At 38.8% G+C, this 18,332-nt stretch overlaps 1 protein-coding gene across 1 annotated transcript in view; it reads right to left on the bottom strand.

The window, feature by feature from the left end:
- The window catches only part of SERPINB5 (serpin peptidase inhibitor, clade B (ovalbumin), member 5), a 29,294-nt gene extending 14,865 nt beyond the window's left edge, over positions 1–14,429 (bottom strand). Inside the window, exon 1 of the mRNA XM_008591269.1 lies at positions 14,281–14,429. The gene's annotated coding sequence lies outside the window, so the exon portion shown is untranslated. The remainder of the gene's footprint in view (positions 1–14,280) is intronic.
- Positions 14,430–18,332: the final 3,903 nt, after the last annotated feature.

The following is an 18,332-nucleotide window of genomic DNA, read 5'->3' as shown; positions in this document are numbered from 1 at the left end:
TCATACCAGAGTTAGATGGGCCCTAATCCTATATGACTGCTGTAATTATAAAAACAAGGGAAAAGACACAGAAACAGACACTTGCAGAAGGAAGATGATATAGACACACAGGGAGACCACCATGTGACAATGGGGGCAGAGACTGGAGTGATGCTGCTACAAGCCAAGGAATGGCAAGAATTGCTGGCAACACCAGAAACTAAGAGGAAGACATGGATCAGATTCTCCCCTAAAGCCTTCAGAAAGAACATGACTCCTTGAATTCAAATTTCTATCCTCCAAACCTGTGGGAGAATAAATTTCTGTTGATTAAAGCCACCCAGTTTGTGGTGCTTTGTTACAGCAGGCCTAGAAAACTAAAACAGTAAGTAATGCCTTAGTAGGACACTGAGCACACAGCAGCATTTAATAACAGCAGCTATTACGGTTTTTGTTGCCCATACATACCTACTACGTGTAAGACACTATAAGGATCAACTGAGATCCTCCTTCGCTGAGCTGGCAATCTCTTTGGGCAGATATGTAGACAAATAACTAGAATGTAGGGCTGCCCCGTGCCATATAAGTGGCATAACAAGTAATACGGGAAGTAATAAAGAAAAGAGAACAGCTTCAGCTAGAAAATATGGAGCGTGGTAAAGTGGGTCTAGCAGTAAGTGGGCATCCCGTCATGTCTCAGAGCTTTTTAATTCTAATGCAGCAATTCTCAAGCATTATTCCTTGATCCCTGAGAGTCCCTAAGAACTTTTTAGGAGGTCCATGAAGTCAAAACTATTTGCATAATAATACTTAAACGTTCGTTATTTGCCTTTTTTCATTCTCAATCTCTCACAAATATGCAGTGAACTTTTCCTGAGACTATATGACATGTCTTCTACTAAGAAATTTGCAGAAATTAAAAAGTGTTACTTTTTTACAATTTTTAACAATAGAAAAGTTATTTTTCATAAAAATGTTATTTGTATTAACATATAATGGTTGCATTATCATTATTTTCAAATAAGTTAGTAAAAATCTCAAAATTTTTCCAGTTTTAATTTCTAATATTTCTAGTTTAGTAAAGACTGATAAAATCCGCATTAAAAAGAACAACATTTTGGGGTCCTCAGCAATTTTTATGAGTGTAAAGGTGTCCTCAGATTTTAAAAGTTTGAGGTCCACCTACCTACCTAATCTAGGAGTTACTGATCGAGTCCAAAGGCACTTGGGTAAAATCAAACAGTCAGGGCACAGCCCTTTTTGGAAGCTGAGCAGAGTTGCATGGACTCCCAGGGGTCTGCCTGACACCAAGTAGTTACTGATCGAGTCCAAAGGCACTTGGGTAAAATCAAACAGTCAGGGGACAGCCCTTTTTGGAAGCTGAGCAGAGTTGCATGGACTCCCAGGGGTCTGCCTGACACCAAGACAGCATGTTTCTAAAAGACATTGACTGATATTACTATCCCTGGGTGACTAGTGCATTGATCAAGGCTCAAAGCATTCCCCCAAAGCAGTCAGGCACATGCACACAGATACAAAGAGTGAACATGACATTGAAGGTCATCGGGCAGGACATGGGCCTTGGTGTCAGACAGAAAGTTTCACTACTCAATATAGAACTTTTCCTTTAGCCAGGACCCAAGGGCATGTTAAAAGTCAAATGCATGAATAGGATCACAATTTCCACCTTACACCTAGACTGAAATTCAAAATGTAAAGACATGAAAATAAGATTATTGAGTGGGCCCCTGGTCTTCTAATACAGTATTTCTTCAGAATTCTCCCTTTTATGGAACATATGGCTTGTGTGGACTCAAAGAGATCGTAATATATCTCAGAGTCTGAAAAAGCAAGTTCATTGGCAAAAAAAAAAGTTTGTTGACCCCATTTCCTGCTCACTGGTCATCTCCACTGCCTTCCTCCTTCTTTATGTCCCTGATAAGTACAGCAAGTGCACTCAGGCCAGCGTTCCCATTACAAATCTATTGCAAACTAACCTGAATTTGGGGTGGCTTCTTACTTTACTTTAAAGCCCACAACCTTATTCCTTCTCCTTTTAGGACAGAGTCAGAGGCCAAGGGATGACATCACACCCCAGTGGACGCTGACCAGCATCACATATGTACTGGACCAGCAGATGGTACAAAAACGGAAGCCTATAGAGTGTTTCAGCCAGTATGCCCACCACTGAGGAAATTAAAGAAACTCTTCACAAAAGTTTTGGGGGATCTGTGTAACAGACTTCCAGAACAAGAAGTCTGGCTTCCTCCAGAGGCAAATTTAACATTGATAATGCTGAGTTCATTCACAACTAGAACTCAACATGTATCTGGAATAATGAGCTATTTCTTCACCAAACAGAGAAGCCTAAACCCAGATCCCTGCAAACTTCTCAATGTTTCTACAACTTGAGACCTAATCACACTGATAATAATATGAAAATACACAAACTGTGCCTTAACAAACACAAGTAGTTCTCCCCAACATGTATTTATGACCCTCCAAGAGAAGAAATTAGAATAATTTTGCATTGTCAGTAACAAACTGTACTTTTAATTGTTTCCTTTGTGTACGAAAACTGTGTTTAAGACCTTGGATTAATCTGCTGAGGGAGTCTGACTGCAAATGCCTAGAAAAAGATCCTAGAAATACATCAAAGAGTAAGGAAATATTCATTTTACCATTTTGTTCAACTAAAGCATTATTCATTCATTCATTCATTAGAACATTTTGAGATACATTTAGCCTAAATGACTCTGTGAATACAAGATCATTATGGCTTTTAGTACAGTTAATTACACAATACAATGAATGCTGTGTTGCAATTCAAGGCTTAGATCCAGGTCCCTGTGAGAGACTGTAAATCAGTGCACATCTAACATCTCAGAGGTTTTCCCACCGGCGACAGACTCTGCCTTCCAATGAGTCCCTTCCTTTGCATGGCAGTCCTCAGTGCATGAGTCCAAAAAGGGTTGCCTTCCTGTCCACATGCTGACTGGCTTCTTTCTTAGAAAACTTTCTTTTGGGTTGGAGAAGGTCATGTAGCTCTTAATATCGGAGGGCTCAGCTACAGCAGCATTGCTTGACACTGGCCAAAGGTATCAGAAAAGGTCTGTACATGGAAATTGTTGTAGTGGCAAAAATCACCAACTAAGTAATCAATCATATTTTGCATGGTAAATCTGATCAGTTGCTCTGTGATTAGTCCCAAGTGACCTAAAATCACTGTAAAGCTGATCTGGTCTGAGGTAGCTCAAGGGATGACTTTGACCACAACCAGTTGCCAATTGTCTGTTGCAAGACAAAGCATTTAAACAAATCTCAACAATATTAGCAATACACACCCAGGAAAAAGCATCAAGTTTCTACACAGGCCCTTTTGCATAAACAAATTCTATAAAAATTATAGGTACAAGAGTAGAGATTAGCAATTTCTACATAGTAAATTTACATGCCTAATGATTCAAAATGCTGAAATTGCTACAATTTTTTTCCATTTTATTATCACCTTGTTACAGATACCTCCTTTCGTTTTCACAAAACCCTGTAACAATTTTAACAAAGAGAATTCCTTTTACAGCTCCAATGTAGAAAACACTACATCTTTATTATTTAAAAGTTTGAAAGACACTTTTATTTCAACCATAGAAAAGTGAGGTGGAAGTTTTAGTAGTAATAAAATGCAGTTTTAAGAATTTATTTCAAAGTAGCTTGTTTTTTTTGCAATGTGTCCTAAAATCGTAAACCTTTAAAGTAGGACAAGATCTTGGAGTGGATCTAGTCTGGCCCCACCTCTTCATCTCAGAGATGAGGAAAGTGAGACCGGCAAAGACGAAGCGATTCTCCCATGCCACCCACGCAGGGAGCGAGAATGGCAAAACCAGACCTGGAATTCATTTCTTCTAGCTCCCAGCCTAGTGCATCCCCGCCCCACCTTCCCACCTCTTTCTTGGTAATTGTATCTTTGCTACTTATTTTTTCAGAAGTCTCTCGAGTTCCAAAAATCCTACATGTCCCAAGTTATCCCTTTAAGGAAACCAAAATATCCTGTGTAGTTATTTTTAATCAACACAAAACTTTTTCCCTGTGATTTTCTTACTTGAAGGAGCTTTTGTTCTCTTGCTGCCACTTATGTTGCAAACTCTTAATATTTTATTGTTTTCATTTAACCAGTATTAACTGAGTACCTACTGTGTACCAAGTCACTGAGCCAGGCATTAAGAAATAGAAGGTGAACATGGTATTACCCCTGCCTCCAAGGAGCTATGGGCTAGTGGTGTGAGTGTGGTGAGTGTTTTGATGGGGTGCACAAGTTACCATTACAGCCCTTAGCAGCAACAGCTGATCCATACCAGAAATCTCAGTGACACCTCCTCAGAAACAGTGACATAAAAGTAAGTCACACAAAAGGTGAGTCCTAAAGGATGAGTAGGAGTTAGTCATGCAAAAATATGGGCCAGAGAGAACTGACACAATTCAGAAACTGCAAGTAGCCCCAAATGAATGGAGACACATGTTCTAGGCTAGTTAGGATTGGGAGAAATGGGTTGCTCACTTCTCTAGATTTATAGCTTGTCACTGGCCCCTGTACAAAGATTTTCTAAGTGTTTAATGCATCTAAGCCAATAGTCTTCAAATGTTTTGTCTTTAGACCATTTGGGTGGATAAAGTCCCTATGGATAGGGTAATTAATGTCCCACTTTGCCTGGGACAGTCCTAGTTTATGTCTGTGGCCCTGACATTAGTAACAGTGCCCCTTTTACTCTCAAACATGCTCTGATTTGAACAATATATGTTCATCCTACTTATAGGCCATCTACCATAATCTTCTATGCACAGGTACATGTGCACACTCACGGCTATGGGCACAGTTTTTTCATCCCTTAAAAACTAGATTTTCACTGTGTTTGAGTATTGTGGGTATCATTTTGCCTAGCCTGCCTCATTTTACAGATGGAGAGATGTAGTGAAAAAAAATCTCTTAAGCATTTGGTGTCACTGGTACTGTGGCAGTGCCTCGAGAAACCTTGCTGTTATAGTATCTACAATGGAATGCCTGCAAACACCACCTCTGCTGTCCACTCTCTAAGTCTATGAGGAGAAAACTCAGTGCCGGATTAAGGAAGTAGATTTTGTAGCTTCTGCAGTGTGAAAAAGTATTATGAGGATTAAATGAGTGGGTAAATGCATATAAAATGTGCTATACTGGCAGAAAAGTACAATGCAGCTGTCAGTACTAAGGTTAATTGCTTTAACTTCAGATGGTGGAGGAGCCTCTGCTTTGCTGAAATATTCTGAAACATTGTATGCTCCTGTCTTTTTGAGTTTGACCACTGACCCACTCCACTGTTTCCAAATAGTAAACTAGAGCCAGACTCAGCCACACCAGAATGGCCCAAATCACTGAGACTGCAGAGCCCCCAAGTCAATCTGCAACGAAGAGGGATTGAAGTGGCAACAATTCAAGGCTTTAAGAAGCAAAGATATAAGCCTGCTGACTCATTTTCTGCAGAGAAATCTTTCTTCAGACAGGCGTCCATCTCTCTACCCATCAAGGAACCCACCAAACACTTGCTCATACTGGCGGGGACCGATGTTTGAACCCACCTAATTTTGAAAACCTCTTGGGAGATGTAGAGGGTGAAAAGGACTCAAGAGAACCCATGGTGTCATGGAAACATCCCCAGCTGCAAGTCCAAAGGCCCAGATTCTATTTCAGCAATGCCACTTGCATGCTGTGTGACTCTGGACACCACTTCACCTCTGTGAGCCTCTGCTCCTCATCTACAGAACGAGCAGGCTGAGCTGGGATGTGTCTAAGAGCCCCCAGCTCTGAGAGTCTCATTAGGAGTCTATGGAACAGCCTGGCATGTTAAATTGGCTTTTAGTATGATATGCTTAAATGACGCCATAAAAGAAAAAGAGAGCCTATGATGAGGAAACTAGGAGCCAGACTAATTTAAAAGTTGTCCAAGAATATACATTTGAAGTGTGTAACTTGTTTAAAGTATGCTAAAATCAATAAATAGAAAGGGAGAATACTTTCTGTCTAGAAGAATGCGGTTCCAAGTAGACCAACACTGGTCTGATGCTTTAAAATGTCAAAAAGAGGAGCAGTTCGTAAGTCTGAATCTCAACCCCACAATACCAACCAGGAAGGTGAGCCAGACACACAAATACTGCTGAACTTTCTCTAGGTTTTGAGTACCACACCCGCTCTGAAACTAGCATCGCAAAATTCATTCTGAGTTCCAAGATAGAGCTGAAAATGTCCTCAGAAATATTTTCTCCTCTGTAAATCACCCCGCTGTGCCTCACCACCACCAGAACCTCCCAGCCCTGTACCTTCTTCATATTCTTACCTTGTATGGTTAAGTGATCTTATTCCCTAGATGGCATTCCTGGCGCCCAAGGAATGGGAGCTGGACTTGCTGCGGATTGGGGGGATGAGATGCGACAGGCTAGCCTTGGAAAATAACCCATTATGCCCACCTTGTCCACCATTTCGAGTAAGCTCAAATAATTATTTTATGAATTGCCCTAAAAAGGGGAATCATCAGCCTTGCTGCCCAATTTTGCTTACCTGGAGTTACAGTTACGCTGGAAAACACGCGGCACAGGAAAAGGCAAGCGAGGCGCAGACGCCCTGGATGTGGAAACAGCCCCGGCTGGGGCGGGAGGAGCAGCTCGCTCACCTGCCCGGCGCCGCCACGCCCACCGGGGCCACGCCCCACCTGCACTCGGGCTGTCCCGCCCCGCTGCACTCTCTGCTCTTACTCATGCCACTTGGCAGCTTGTCCCTGATCGAAAGCAATGATTCAGGCTGAAGTTGCTGTTGTCTGCACAGCTTCTAAAGGCCTCCAACATGCTCAGGCAGGAAGGAGCTGTCCGGATCCGGCCTTGAGCTAAATACATACATACATACAGAAAGGCAACCCCAGCAGCCCACGCAGGACCAGACCAGGTGAACTAATATATGAAATAAAAGGAATATGTGATGATATTAATCCTACAAGCTTCTCAAACATGTTAGTGGCACAAAGAGTACTCTCCGTCCTCTGTGTAAACTGCAATAGCTCATTCTGTTAGATGTCAAAAGACGTAGCCATCTATTAAACAGAAAGGCAATCACAAAAGAAAAACATGGATATATATTTATATTTATATATATTATAATATTTAATACCAAATTGGTAGGCGAAATTGTTTGATGGTGGCAGAGGGAGTGTCCAATAAAACACTGTGATTAGGGTATGCAGCCTTGCTCTGAAATCTCTTTGTGGAGCCTGCTCTGAAGATCCTCCGGTTTTGCTGTCTCCTGCAGCTCTTCCATTCAGCTGGCCCTTCTCTCTTCCTACCAAATCTGTTCTCAGGAAAGAACCTGAAAATGAGCCAGTGGCTTCTCTGCTGTGCTCATTCAATATTGCTTATTGCTCATAAACCACATCGTTTTATAATAATCTATTTATTTTACAGTCTCCTCCATGTGACTATGAGAATTTTAAAGAGACGGGCCAAGACTCATTCATTTTTGTAACACCAGCACTTGGTATGGACTTTATATACAGTATGCAGTCAATAAATGCTTGCCAACTAAATGAATGAGAGCAACTCACTATGCTAAATTAAGATTGACTGATAGCATCCCCTTCTCCCTCATCACGGGCATTTTATTATTAACCAGGATCAAAGTCATAAACTAAATGAGTTAAACTCTAAAGGAGAATTTCCAGCAGCAATGGAGCAAGCGGAGGCAAAGTCATAGGAGGGGGATGTGGGCAGGATGCCTCTTAAAAATTACTTTATCCAGCTGTAGTTGGGAAAATGTGGGTTTGAGGGCAGAGGAATAAATTTGCAAACTTGTTCTACCTCTCATTGCTTGAGATATCCTAAACTGCTAAATCTCTCTAGAAATATCTCATTTTACAGATAGAGAATCTCATACTCTCATGAGTACAAGATCTACAATAAGCGTTATAGGGTAAAAAGTACACATCCTCAAGGAAATACTTGAAAAGGTCAATGTTGTCAGTTGTTAGCATGTGAACTTACAGGCATGAGACATAGAAAAAGGTTTTGCTCATACTAATATCTCAGAGAACCACATATCAAAATAACTATGTGTTATTGTTGTCATGTATAATCTTCAATCTCTCACCTCATGAAAAGCCAACTCTAAAGTTCTTTTGATCTTCCTTCCTCTTGATGAAATTTGAACTTCTAGGAAGTAGATATAAAACCAAATTTTACAGTTTTGTGTATAATATACTATACAACTCACTTATGTTTATTGTTGACTGCCTTCTCCAGCAGGGATTTCATTCTTTTTTTTTTTTTTTTTTTTTTTTTTTTTTTTTTCTGTCTTATTCACTGATGTATCCCATGAACTTAGAACAGTATCTGGCACATGGTGGGTATCCGGCACATAGTGGGTATAAAATTAACAAATGGCAAATAACCCTGCCTGAGGATAAGGCAGATTGCACGGAATGTTGCTGATTCAAATAAGGATAAATTCACCCGATAAATTTGAAATCAGTCTGACATTTCCTTAAATACCAGCTATGTTTCTTTCAGTTCATTATAGATACTCAAGACCACTACGTCTGATTCATCCCAAACACTTTACATTTGTAAAATAGATGTTTCTTTAAAAAATATTTAGTGGGGGGCCGACCCCGTGGCGCACTCGGGAGAGTACAGCCGGGTTCGGATCCTATATGGGGATGGCCCCATGCGCTCACTGGCTGAGCGCGGTGTGGCCGGTCACAAAAAAAAGACAAAAAATATATATATATATTTAGTGGGAAATGGTACACCTGTTTGTAGGAAAAAGCATTTGCTCTGTAATTCCAAAAATAATCCATAATGTTCTCTCACTATTTTATTAACCGTATATTAAAAGGAGTAGTTTGTGTTTTTTGGATTTTTTTTTTTTTTTGAGAAGAGAAATATAGCTTAAAGAATAAATTATCCATTCATTCATTATACAGTTTTATCAAACAATAATTTCCTGTAGTTCAACAAAAGTAACCATTGGCTCAAATATTTAATAACCTAGGAAACTGTCTTGTTGATGCTTTTTCTTACCTGTAGGTAGAAACATTGCAAACATTATAACTCAGTTACTCAGCATACTGGCTGAGGGACAGCAGAACACACCCAGCCACTCCCAGGAACAATTCAGAGGCTCTTTGTTATAGCATGCTTAGAATATCTTTTCTCTCTCTCTCTATCCCCCTCCCTCCTTTCCTCCCTCCCCAACTCCTTCTCTCTACTTTTCTACAAAGAGAAGTTTGAGCCGCAAATTCCTGACTATTCTCCCCAGTTACCTACAAATCATCAAGTGTTTTCTTCCCCACTGATAAGTATGATTCCCACTGATTCATACAACACCTCTCCCTACAATCGAGGAGTGTTATCCTCGCACCTTTCCAACAGTTCACAGAAAGTCCACAGTGAAAGCTCCCACCTAGTCACGAGGACTCTTATCTCCTTTTCACATGTGAAGAAACTGAGTCAGGAAAGATAAAGTGACTTTACCTTGGAGTTTCTGATTGGCACAGAAAAAATACGTTTACAAAATCTCAGATTTATAGCCTTTTCCCCTAACTGCTCCATTTTGAGAATTCAACAGTTTTATGCTTTTTTGTCTTATCAATTTCTAGTGTTCATCTAGAAGAAATTTTATGCTAATGATATCCTGTTATAGAAAATAACTTACATGAAACTTTCTACTAAGAAGCAAACTAAATGGAAAAAAAGACAACAGTGAAAAAAAAATAAAGAGTTAAAGCAGAACCCCAGAGTTAAGCCACAGACAACCAGATAACAAAAGTGGCACTATTTGCCTTTAAAATGCTTAAAACTGTGTGTAAAGATATATCTGAGAAGAAAAATTAAATATCAAAACACTTAGTTTTGGCTGATAAATGTAGAGAAGAGTGAAGTGACAATGTGGGAAAAGGAATTCACCTTGGAGTCAATTCTGAGCTACACTTCGCCACTTATTAGGTATTAATTAACCATTAGCAAGAAACTCAACATCTCTGGGCTGCAGCGTCCTCCATACTAAAAAGGAAGCAGGTGGGGGTGGGGCTGCACAGGTTGTCCTTACAAGTTCCTTTTAGATGTAAAGGTCAGGGAGTAAAATCCTGCCTTTACCTGACCAAAAAGAGCTTAATTACTCTTGAAAATTATAGTATGGAATGCATTTGGATGTGACATAAAAATGAAATAAAATTTTTAAATATTTAGTTCGTTAATGACTGGATTTTAATTCATTGGGTAATAAAGCTATTTTATTACCCAATGAATTAAAAATCAGTCACCTCACATTCAGTTGTTCAAATACTTGTGTATATAAAAGATTTTATAATTTTCTTTTCATATGTAATTTTCATAGGACAAAAAGAACAAATACAAGGATCAAAATAAAACTTTTCCAAAATATCCAGTAGAAATAAGAATTTCAATACAGCTGGTAGGAATGTAAATTGGTCAACTTTTAGGGGAAAACACTTGGTATACAATAAGTCACCTTTTTTATATTCATCTCCTTTGACTCAATAATACAGCTTTTATAAATTGTTCTTAAGGAAATAATTACAGATAATGTTAATGATTAGATATAAAAATGTCCATTGTGATATTATTTATAACGGAAATACTAGAAATGAATGTCAATAAATAATTAAATATATGTTTTCAGAGTAATGTTCACAAGATTAAGTTTCATAAAAGTAAGTTACAAAGTATATATATTGTAATTCCAATTTTATTTAATCAAAACTATATTTTCATAACCTCTGGAGAGTACGTTCTAGGAGCTTTTTGCTTAAGGGTTGCTTAGTTTTATATTAGCAAGTTATATATTTAGAAGACTTGAAGAAAACACACAAAATAATTTTAACAATAGTAATTTCTGGTTGGTGAGATTAAAGATGATTTTTATTTTCTTTCTATGGTTTGCTGTATCTTCCAAATTTCCTACAGTCATCATCTATCACTTTTTATGGTTAAAAAGTTACGTTTCCTATGAGGTAAAAATGCCAGAGTTTCCCTTGATGAAGTGTAGGACCTCAGTTACCCAAAGGAATCTGGTGTTGCACCTGAGAGGGGCCTAGACACGGCGCCCCACCCCATGCCCAGGTGAGCCAGGCTGAGGGGTTCGGAGCCCGAGGCCCTGGGGAGCTCAGTGCACCTCCCAGAGAACCAGCCGGCTCGCCGGGCGGAGATTAGAGCAAGTGGGGACAGGCTTGATTTTCTTTCTCCCTCCTCCTCCGCGGCACCAACCAATGTGCTGACTCAGTTGCGGGCCATGATCTCTGCCTCGATACAGGACGCAACTAAAGCGTGTCAAGGAGAAGCAAAGCTCCGCTGTAAAGGAAGCTTGGGGATCACGAAGTTCAAATTCCTTGTTTCCAAATGGTGAAACGAAGCGTACGCCTAAAGTGCCTTACCTGCACAGTTTTTAAAGTGATATGAGTAAGACCTTTTATACCTGCCTTGCCATCACCATTTTATATAAAGTCTATTTTTATTCCATTCTATAAATGAAAAGGAAGATAATCCAGATGTTCGAGAGTATTGAGTAATTTCCCCCGGGGCACAATGTTAGTGAATGTAGAACCGGATTTAAATCCGGGTAGTGCTCTTAACAAATGAGCTATACTCTTGTGTTTAATCTGAGATTAAATGTACCCATTCCTGTGTGCAGTATAAGAAATACTTCTTCCTCTCATAAGCACTCAGTTCTATGTGAGGACAGGACCAACTCAATGAGAGAGAGAGAAAATGTAGGAATTTACAGGTCTCAGAAACATGAGGTCAATGGCTTCACTTGGAAAGGGAGGAAATTTTCATGGAGGCTTCAGAGGAAGTTTCGGGGGGAGGGAGAAATGTGTCAATTTATATATGTATGTAAGGCACCATGGCACCATGCTAGACCCTTCTGATGAGAACTCTTTAAGTCCTGGTCTCTACCTTCTAAGATAGGATATAAGAATGATTCCTTCTATCCAGCATCCTCAATTTCCCACAAACCTGCAGGGCCCTAGGGTTCACTTGTAGTGCCAAGTGCTTCCAATGTGGACACCCGGGACCACACATGTTCTCCCTGAGCCCCTTTCTTACTTCTACCCCTTCATTCACATCCACATACTATTTGCATTTGTACCTGGTCCCTCCTAGACCCTGAGCCAGCCTAGGGCAGGGACCACAGTTTATGAGCACGTGCCTACTCCCCTCCTAGAACTCACACAATGCTTTGCACACTAAACATTAAATAAATATGGCCTAAATTTTTAAAAGGACACAGGAGCAAATATCTAGTAGTAGAAACCAGAAAATTATCTATACCAACAGCATAGTAGAGACAATGATTGTTAGAAAAGGAAGTGGTGTCCGAGAAGTGAATGCTGCTATTTTAATATTTGGAAGCATAAAGAATTAAAAATTATAGTAAGTAAATCAGAAGGTTTTCTTATTCAATGAGATCAAAATGCATATGCTACTGGTACTTCAACATTGCTGTGCATCATGATCCTTGGGGTGGGGAATGGAGGGTCAGGAGAGGAAGCTCACTCAAATCGCACATTCCCAGTCCCAAGCCCCAGAAACTGTGATGCAGTAGGTCTAGGTGGAGGCCTGGAGGTCGGAATTCCTTCCAGCAATTTGGAACTGATTGTTCACAAATCAGACTCTTGGAAACACAGGTTTCTGGCAGGTTCTGTGCTGACACAGGCTGTACAGTGGTTGGCACCGATTCTGGCATGAGATGGCTGGTTCCAGGTCTGCCATTTACTGACTCCAAGGCCCTGAGCAAATGACTAAATCTCACTATGCCTCAGTCCCTTCATCTGCGAAATGGGGGTGATATCAGCAACTCCTCAGAGGGTTATAACGAGAACTAAATGAGATAATACATGTAAAGTGCTTAGAATATTGCCTGCCACCAGTAAATGTTCCATAAACATTCACTATCATGATTTTTGCTCTCTAAAAGCTGTAGTGAAGTTACAAACCTCAGAGAGGTTAGCTTTAGCCCTATAGTAGGTATAGAGAGAAAAAGGTAGACTTTTTTTAATTGGAGGAAAAATTGATAGTCTTTAAATCTTTTTTTTTTTTTTTTTTTTTTTTTTTTTTTTGGTTGTTACATCTAAATATATTTCATTGCATGGAAGGGTTATATGTATTTATAATGCCTACTCGTATACCTGGTTCACCAAAACCATCCTAGAATTAGTCATTTTGTTAAAATAATTGCTACTTTAATGGCCATAAAATGCAGTCTCAAAGTTACCTTCATTTACATATTTTGTTTTTACAAATGATGTATTTATCAATGCATCTTTTGAAAATTTTATTTTCTTTGCCTGATTATTTGAATATTTATGTTTCTTATAAATCTGAAGAAAATGTGTGCATTTTAGTAAAAGAGGTGAGAATGTGGATTGGATTTGATAATTATTTTTTATTTTTTATTTTTTTTCCTTTTTGGTGTCCGGCAACGGGATCGCAACCCTCGGTGTTGCGTTCGCACCTCGCTCAGCCAGTGAGCGGGAACCGGTCTGTATGTGGGACCCGAACCCTCGGCGGGAGCGCCGCCATGCTCCCAAGCAGCGCACTGTAGCAGTGCGCCACCGGGCTGGCCCCATAGTCTTTAAATCTTGAGAGGAATTAAGAATCACTGGCTATATCAAACATGCACACACGTACACAATTTACATGAAATTTTCATTTTCTACCTTTGGGTCGTGGTGTCTTATAAACATAAAAAAAATTAGAATAAAAGTGAAAGGTACTCATAGTAAGAGAGGAGGATTAAGATTTCAAAGAGAAGAGTGTATATTTAATAGTCTATATTAAATTTTGTATTAAATAATGAGTTTTTGTCATTACTATCACTATAGCAATATATTATCATAATTATAGTGTTTTGCAGCTTATAAGTTCTTACTATATACCCAGCCTTTTCCCAAAGCAATTATACATGTATTATCTCTTTTAAACCACACAATAACCCAGTTATGTATTATAATCCCCTTTTACAAATGAGAAAAGTGATATTAGTAGTTGTTAGTAAGAGGTGGAGTCAAGCTCACACTTAGAACTCAGTGAGACTGTAAATACCACACTGCCTTCCAATGTTTAAAAGAAAAAAAGGTAAAAAATAAATCTCAATTCCTAAATATAGCTCAGAAACGGAAGAAAATGAATGAACCAAAAAATAATTTTCTTAACATTTATTATCAGTTTTCTTCTCAAAGGAGATTTTGAAGGGAAAACGCAAAGACTCACCACAAAGCCGAGCCACCACTCCGACTCCCTTGACAGCCCCAGGCTCCGTCCTGCCTCAGGTTTTCAGTGCCATTCACTGGCGGGGACGTTGTGGCTGCCCTCCATGAGAAGAGTGTCCCACACGCTGCTCCTTATGGAGATAGATTCTTGCACACCCCTAACTGAATTATATTGTCAGTTACACCACATATTAGTATAATGAAGGTCATGTTTTGCTCTCTTTGTATATGATAATGTGTCCTTGATATCAGTCTTAATCTTACTTTTTTCAGGATTCCAGGATTTGATGAGCAAATCAGTGTCAACCTATCCTTACCAGTCATCACAGGAAGATATCATTAGCCAGAGAAGGAGGAGCCTGAAGAAAGTGGAGCCAGTTTTCGAGTAGATTTGGAGTAGGAAGAAGGTGTGTAAGAATTGCAGGATTTCTCGCCCTCCCCCTGTACCTGTCCAAAAGATTACAAGGATGCCTTTAAATAGCAGAGCAGCCATAACATCAAAACTGGCTTTACGCTAGGGAAGGAGAAAAACTAAGAAGAAATGCAGTTCTTTAAAAAAAAAAAAGTCAATAAATGGATTTATGGGCACATTAGTTAAGAATGAAACAGAGAGAAGAAACATGAAGTGCAAATTAAATAGAGAGGAGATTTTTCCTACAGTAAATCAAAGACGTAGCATTTGAGTCATGAACTGAAAGTCTACATAAATGGAAGTTGTCAGCAGTTCTTTTTAGGAGGAGATAAATTGCCAAGACATCATAAAGCTCACCAAATGGGGTTTAGGTTAGGGGGTGTTGTTAGATGACTAAATAAGAAAAATCTAATGTCAGAAAGAGGCTTCTGGGTTTCTTCCTTTTGAAAAGGCCTTAGTTGATATGCTTTTCCCCCACTCTCGCACTGCTGACAGCGGGGTTTGTGCTGATGAGGCAAGCTTACCTAAGGTCTAGGCAATTACAGGCTGTTGGGGCAATTAGTCTGGGTGGAGAACACAAGTCCTGTATGTTCCAGCTCCAAGATGTTGGAATTATTTTAACTTCAATATTGGTACAATGAAAAATCTAAGCACCAACCCGGATGCTGAGAAGACTGATTCCCAAGAATTATTTCATTTCTTATTTGAACCAGGCTCACAATTACATGTCATCTTTCAGCATAAACTGAGTATGTTGAAAGTTTAATATAAATACTATCTTTGCTTTATACAAAAAAATAATCAGTATACACTAAATAGTTCTAACTTAGAAGAAAAAAACGACTGTCATCATCCATCTGCCTGGTGTGCAATAATTGAGAAGTCTGAATCTAGTGAAGAGTTTTCTGTTCTTGTCACACTATAGAAATACCCACAGTATCCATATCTAAATTATTGGTTTATAGTCATCTGACAAACATTTGCTCCTCAGCTACCATGTGTCAGGCATTTGAATATCAAATACTTCATTGATAGTGCCCATGCCACAAAGTGTCCTCAAGTTTCTGCACACTGCACAACTCAGGGTCTCCGAATTAAGCCAGTGTTCTCCAGCTCTCTTTTTCTCTGGCTTCCTTTGTACCTCCATTCCTCAGGATGAAATTAAAAATCAAGCCACATATAAATTATAACCTTATCTTTCATAGTAACGCCCTCTTTGCTTGGAGAAGGTGGCTCTCATAATTTGTTCAAGTCTTCATTATCTTATCTATAAAATGAAATTAATAACACCTACTTTTCTGGGGGAGATGGGAGTAATAATTATCCTTAAATGCTTTGAAGATGAAAAGTGCCACATTACTCTTTGTGGTCATTTTCTGGCCTAAGATGCTGAATTTTCCATTTTCATTGGCATGTTCTTCATGAAAACCAAAGATGAGACTGTACTAAAAGAATTTGTATGCTTAGTTTTTGGCACATGGGTGGGCATCATCTATATCTGCATTCTTCTACTGTTTTAAAGAATATGCTCTCCTAACCAACTTACTATTTTGAAAACTTATGCAAAAGAAAAAAAATCAACATTTATTTTGCTTTTTCTACACAAATCTTAGGTAACTAAATAATTGATAAGGAGAAGTTTTCTTTTTTAGGTATATTCCAGCTAATAAGTAGAGAAGAAATGAAAGAAATAGAAGCTGATGAATTAATGAATTAATACACCTTAGGCTGTAATTATTAATGGCTGATATCATCACAAAAAGAGACACAGATACTGTATATCACTCTGAATGTGTTTGAAATGTTTCATAATAAAAGTTTAAAAAGGAAAAAAAATTTAAAAATTAGAAAGAAAGAAATATACACCCTCTGAATACAAGAAGTCAGGGACACTGCTGGATAAAATGGGATATTTTTGAAGACAGACCATTTTACCAATTCAGGAAGGACTTCGGGGAAGAGTGGCATCAGCATGATCAGAACTAGGCAGAGGAGGAGGGGAAAGAAGAAAACCAGTCTGAAAGAGAAGCAGTTTGAAGCAGTTAATAAAGAGTGTCAGACACTTTATTAGACATCACAGATCGAGTAGAGGATAGCAGCTGAGAGCCCAGGCTCTGGACTCGAGTCTAATACCAGCTTCACACTTACTAGCTCTATGAACTTGGACCAACTGCTTACCTCTCTGTGCCTCAGTTTCCTCACTGTCACCTCTCCCCCAGGGTGACAGAGATGCAAAGGATTACTCAAGGCCCATTTCTTCTGAGCAGTGAGAAGCCCCAAAGGGGTTAATTTTCCACATTTTTAAAAAAATAATAAAATAAAATAAAAAAGAAGCAAATGTGGAGGAAACTAACATTTATAAAGCAGATGTATTTCACAGGGCCTAGCTTCCAAGGCCCTGTAGTTTCAGGTATAGACTAATGTTTTAGAATTACACATAGAAATGTTAAGCTTGAGAAAGACAGAATACTTTCCCTGGGCTAAAGTCTCTGTTGTAGATAAAGAATTGTAACACAGCAAAATTGCTGGCTCCAAGGGCAGATGTCCTTGGTGCAGCTAAACCTAATGATTGTTGCCATGACAATTATCTTACTGTTCTTTTGCAGCCACCTATGTTCATTTTCTGTAACTTTCTGGTCTGGAGAATAAATACTGAGAGAAGACCCCAGTTCAGTGTTAATTTTCCAAGGAATGCCTCTCTCTTGAGGGTTTGTGGAAAATTAAGCCCTTTGGGGCTTCTCACTACTCAAAAGAAATGGGCTTTGAGTAATCCTTTGCATCTCCGTCACCCTGAGGGAGAGGTGACACCTCACTTGTAATGTAGGAATGATAGTAGTGCCTACCTCATAAGGTTGTCATGATGATGAAATGAATTAATACAGGTAAAGTGCTCAGTCATAGCTTAGGATATTGTGATGCATGAAAAAAGCTATTATCTATAGGTTTTTAAATCTCATAAGCTAATGTTCAACATCACTGATTATCAGGGAAATATAAATTAAAACCACAATGAAATATCACTATATACTCTTAGAATTGCTAAACATAAAACAACTGGGCACATCAGCTGTTGGCAAGGATGTGGAGCAACTGGAACTCTCAGACACTGTTGTTGAGAATATAAAAAAGTATAATTACTTTGAAAAGCAATTTGGCAGTTTCTTTTAAAGAAAAATATACACTTAGCATATGATCCAACAATTCCACCTAAGAGAAATGAAGGCATATGTTCATACAAACACTCATACAAAAATATTCATAACAGCATTATTTATAATAGCAAAAAAAGAAGAAATAAAAACAACCCAAATGTCTATTTGCAGATACATAGATGAATTTTAGTATGTTCATACAATAGAATACTACTCTGCAATTTTAAAAAATAAAAACATATAGCAACATGAATGAGTCTCAAAACATTATGCTGAACTAAAGTAGCTAGACATGAAAGAGTACCTTCTGTATAATTTCATTTACACAAAACTATAGAAAAGATGAATGTCATCTGTAATGACAGAAAGAGATCAGTGTTTGCCTTAGGCCAGGAGTGGGATTGACTGGGCAGGGGCAAAGAGAACCTTTGGGGTAATGGAAATGTTCCATATTTTCATTGCAGTGATGAATACATGGAAGCTTGCTTT

Source organism: Galeopterus variegatus, unplaced genomic scaffold, assembly GCF_000696425.1.
Source record: "Galeopterus variegatus unplaced genomic scaffold, G_variegatus-3.0.2 Scaffold146, whole genome shotgun sequence".
Classification (NCBI taxonomy): Eukaryota; Metazoa; Chordata; class Mammalia; order Dermoptera; family Cynocephalidae; genus Galeopterus; species Galeopterus variegatus.
This window is presented reverse-complemented; position numbering and strand designations above follow the sequence as displayed.